Consider the following 5,466-nt stretch of genomic DNA (forward strand, 5'->3'; position numbering starts at 1 on the left):
CTTGTCCGTTGGCTTCTGGATGTGCAATAGGTGCATAGTCTATACTGAAACCATAGTCTTGTGCCCAGCTTTTGAATTCTGTAGCTGTGAAGGGGGAGCCTAGATCTGTGATGATTCGATTGGGCATGCCGAAGTGGTGCGTAATGTCTTGGATGAACTTGACTACTTTGGTTGCGCTGTATTTCGTGAGTGATTTGTATTCAATCCACTTGGTGAACTTGTCGATTGCTACAAAGATGTACTCAAAGCCGCCTTTTGCTTTCTTTAGGGGTCCTACTTGATCCAGCCCCCAGCAGGAAAAAGGCCAAGCGGGTGGGATGCAGATAAGATTGTGAGCTGGTACATGGGCTTGTCTTGTAAACATTTGGCAACCTTTGCATTTTTGACAAGTTCTTCTGCGTCTTTCAAAGCGGTTGGCTAGTAGAATCCGGTGCAAAATGCTTTGCCAACCAGTGTCCTTGAAGCGGCATGATTTCCACAGCAACCTAAGTGTATTTTGTCTAGGATCTCTTTGCCTTCTTCAAATGAGACACATTTTAGGAATACTCCTGATGATGCTGCTCTTCTGTAAAGTCTATCTCCTACGAGAACGTAGTTTTTGCTTCTGCGAACAACTTGGGTGGCTTCTGCTTTATCTGCTGGCAATTTATTTTCTTTGATATAGTCGATGAAAACTTGGCTCCATGAAGTGTTGATTACCAAGATCGGAACACCTTTAGCCTGAATTTCATGGGTTGTTTCATCGGGTTGTTTGATAGAGGGAACTGATAGCTCTTCTATGAATACACAGGGTGGAACCTTCGCTCTGTCTGATTCGAGCTTGGCAAGGACATCTGCTGCAATGTTGGAATCGCGCAGGACGTGTAAAATTTCTAATCCTTGGAAATGTTTTTCAAGTTTCCGTATTTCAGCACAGTAAGCACCCATGTTTTCTTTTGTGTAATCCCAATCTTTGTTTACTTGGTTGATGACTACTGCTGAATCGCCATATACGAGTAATCTCTTTATTCCAAGGGTAATTGCCACTCGTAGCCCGTGGATGAGGGCTTCATATTCTGCTTCGTTATTTGTAGCTTGCCATAATATCTGAAGGACGTACTTTAGTTGTTTTCCTTCTGGAGAAATGAGGAGAACGCCTACACCGGCTCCGCCTAGTTTGAGTGACCCATCAAAGTACATCTTCCAGTGGTCAAGGATTGTATCTGATAAAGGCTGTTGAATCTCTATCCACTCAGCCACAAAATCGGCAAGGGCTTGAGATTTGATTGCTTTCCATGGGGTGAAATCGATGTGAAGAGCTCCGAGTTCAACTGCCCATTTTGATATGCGTCCCGTCGCTTCTCTGTTGTGTAAGATATCTCTGAGCGGGAAGTCTGTCACTACTATGATCTGGTGGCTTTCAAAATAGTGGCGAAGCTTGTGCGAAGTGATCAATAGGGCGTAGAGTAGTTTTTGCACATGCGGGTACTGTATTTTTGATTCAGATAATACTTCGCTGATGTAGTATACGGGTCGCTGTACTTTATACACGCATCCTTCTTCTTCTCTTTCCACGACTATTGCCGTGCTGACTACAGCAGTGATCGCCGCAATGTATAGCATCATATCTTCGTCTTTCCTTGGGGTGTGAGAATTGGTGAGGATGTGAGGTATGCCTTAAGTTTCTTGAAAGCTTCATTGGCTTCTTCTGTCCATTCAAACTTATCTGTCTTCTTTAGTAGTTTAAAGAAAGGTAGTCCTTTTTCACCGAGCCTTGAAATGAAGCGATTGAGTGCCGCCATGCAGTCCGTTAGCTTTTGCACATCTTTGATGTTTCTAGGTGGGCCCATTTCTGTTATAGCTTGAATTTGCTTGGTGCTGGCTTCAATCCTGCGCTGACTGACCAAAAATCCGAGTAGTTGTCCTGAGGGAACCCCGAATACACATTTATTTGGGTTCAACTTCCATCTCCATCTCTTCAAGTTTTTGAAGGTTTGCTTTAAATCTTCAATCAGAGTGTCTAGGTTCTTTGTTTTCACCACTACATCATCCACGTATGCCTCCACATTTTCACCGATTTGATCCCCGAGGCAAGTTTGGATAGCTCTTTGGTATGTGGCGCCAGCGTTCTTTAGTCCAAAAGACATGGTCTTGTAACAGTAAGCGCCGAATGGAGTAATGAAAGATGTCTTGCTTTGGTCTTGTTCTTTTAATGCGATCTGGTGATACCCTGAATAGCAATCGAGAAAGGATAATAGTGCAGACCCTGCTATTGAGTCAACTATTTGGTCAATGCGTGGTAGCCCGAACGGATCTTTTGGGCAATGTTTGTTGAGATCTGTGTAGTCAACGCACATGCGCCACTCGTCCGTGTTCTTCTTCTGCACAAGGACCGAGTTTGCTAGCCAGTCTAGATGCAGGATTTCTCTGATGAATCTGGCTGCCATCAGTTTTGTGATTTCCTTTTTAATCGCTGCCTTTTTGTTGGGTGAGAATCGTCGTAGCCGTTGCTTTACAGGCTTGGAGCTTTCGTTAACATCAATTCTATGCTCAGCCAACTCTCTTGGGATGCCTAGCATGTTGGCTGGCTTTCAAGCGAAGATAGCTTTGTTGTCCCGAAGAAAGTTGGTGAGCGTGAGTTCCTATTTTGCCGAGAGGTGAGCACTGATGGTTGCTGTTTTGGAGGTATCGCCAGTGCCCAAGTCGATTTGCTTGACGTCGGCTTCTTTTGGTGGTGTGATGATGCTGGGCTTTTTAGCCGGTATTTCTAATTCTTCTTGGCTCATCTCTGCAGCAATTGTGGCTATTTCTTTTCTTCCATTGTCGGCTTGTGCTTTGGCTGCAATTTGGATTGCCTGAATGTCGCAGTCAAAAGCACGCTTCAAATCACTTCGAAGAGAAAGGATACCATTGGGTCCTAGCATCTTAAGCAGTAAGTGCGGATAATGTGGTATTGCCATGAATTTTGCCAGTGCTGGGCGTCCGAGGATTGCATGATATGACGAATCGAAGTCTGCGACCTCAAATTTGATAAACTCTGTTCGGTAGTTCGAAGGAGTTCTAAAAGTAACGGGTAAAGTAATTTGTCCGAGCGGCATGGCTGCTTTGCCGGGTACTATTCCGTAAAAAGGTGTGCTTGTTGGTGTGATCATCCCGGCGAGTTGTAGTCCCATTTTCCTTAGTGTTTCTGAAAAGATGATGTTGAGTCTGGCTCCCCCGTCGATTAGTACTTTGGTGACAGTCATACCAGCAATAGTTGGATCTAGAACCAGAGGATAATGGCCTGTATTTCCTATGCTAGTCCATTGGTCTTCTCTGGTAAATTGGATGGGATACTGTGACCAATTGAGATATCTTGGTGTAGCCGGTTCTGCTGTCATGATAGTCTGTAGTGCTAGTTTTTCTTGATGTTTGCTTCTGTAATCTGGGGCCCCTGAGAAGATCACTGCTACCGTTCCCCTGGGTTTTTGGAATCCTTTGTCCTCGTGGTTGTCTTCATCTTTTTTCTGAATGTCCTCTTTGGTGTTCTCCTTACTATCTTTTCTTATGTATCGATCATTGAAAGTGTAGCAATTTCCGATGGTGTGCCTCCCATTAGGGTGCAATGGGCAACGTATGTTTTCAATGTCATCATATCTTCTGGGTTTGGAAAACTTCTTTGATTTGTCGGCCATTGCCACGGTATTGTCTGGTCTATGTTTTCTTTCTTGATGTTTGTTATTCCGATGATTTTCCTTGTCCGGGTTGTCCTGGTTGCTTCTATCCGAGAACCTCTCTCGTATTTTTTCTTCTACAGTAATCATCTTTTCTACTGTTTGTCTGAATTCTTCATTGTTTCTCAGATTTTCTTTGCAGAAGTCTTGAAATTGCCACCTAGCCATGATTCCGTGAGAGAAAGCTTCAATTACTTCTCGTTCGGTGATGCCATGCACTTGAGCCCGCAGTTCGCTGAATCGTTGATAGTAATTTCTGAGACTTTCACCTCCCTTTTGCTTGAGTCCTTTCAGTTCTGCATGAGTGATTGGGTGTGTGATGATACCCGCGAAATTTTCACAAAAAGCTCTTTGCAAATCCTCCCAATTTCTGATTGATCCTGGGTTCAATTTATCGAACCATTGGAGGGGCATAGTTTCTAGTGCCATGGGGAAGAACAGGGTTTTGATATCGTCGTCTCCTCCGACTAGTTCAATTGATTGTGAATATATTATAAGCCATTGCCTTGGTTCAGTTTTGCCATCATACTTGGAGTGGTTAGACGGTTTGAACTTATGAGGTAATCGTACTGATGCAAGCCTGTTCGTGAAACAGGGGAATCTGTCGTGCGTTCCGGCTTCTTTGAATTCGGATTCGGCACCTCCTTCTAGCCAACTATTGTTTTGATGGGAATAACTCTACAAGGCTGTCCGGGTAGGCACCTTACTCCTGGTCTTTCTTGGTTGTTCAAATTGGTGGCCTTGATTATATTCCTTCCTACTTCCTCCGTTATGGCTTCCACCTGGCCCAAGTCTTTCGAAGGCGGACTTCCTTTGATTTTGATCTTCTTACCAATGGGTTGTTGATCTGGCGGGTAGTCTTGATTGGTCTCCATCTTCATGCGTTCTTGGGATCATTGACCGGAGTAAGTCTTGGAGCTGTTCATACTTCTCATCGGGATGTGAAGTTGCTCTGAGTTCTTCTAATGCTTCTCGAATCTTATCGTAAGGCGTATTTGCCGTGCGTCTTCCTTCGACTTCTCGTTGTGATTTTCTTCTATCGTATTCAGCCAACTCTGACTCATATCTGATCCAGGCTTCCCTGCGCTGCCCAGCACGGTGTTGGCGCCCTTGCTTCAACTTGTTTTTCCTTTCTCTAGCTTGTTTCTGACTCTCTGTTTCTCCATCGTAGCCCTGGGCAAAGGGTGATATGTTGGATTCTGATTCATCCGATGACCTGACATCGGGTGCTTCTAGGGGATTTAATGGTGACCGAGGACGTCGAACCATGAGTACTTCCTGTGCGTGAGCCATTCTGTTATTGGTGTTAGTTTCCATACTATCGGAGTTGCTGATGACTTCAGTAGATGTTTCGATGTCGCAGATCGAGTCTCCTTCTTGGTAAGGTAGAATAGTTGTTGTTGTTGTGCCGACTAGTTGGGTTCTGCTATCTTCAGGAATGGAACCTGGCCAGTGGATGATACAATCTTGCGATGTTATCGTTAGCATGAGTCCCTCCTGGGCTCCTATCAGTGGTATCCCAAGCATTGGATTGAAAGATCTTTTGAATTGTCCCTGATAGGATTTTGCCATGTTGTCGAGCCCAAATGGAAAAGAATTTGACTTCTTGAAAGAACTCTGAATGTAATCCGAGTTGTTTTGGGTTGTGCTCTGGAATCCTACTGAAAAAGAACTCAGTTTTTTGAAAGCACTCGAATAGAACTTCACCTTGGACATGGAACCTGAATTCAAGTCAAACGCGCGTAGCCGTGAAATCTAATTTGAATCGGATATT

Source organism: Miscanthus floridulus, chromosome 2 (genome assembly GCF_019320115.1).
Source record: "Miscanthus floridulus cultivar M001 chromosome 2, ASM1932011v1, whole genome shotgun sequence".
Classification (NCBI taxonomy): Eukaryota; Viridiplantae; Streptophyta; class Magnoliopsida; order Poales; family Poaceae; genus Miscanthus; species Miscanthus floridulus.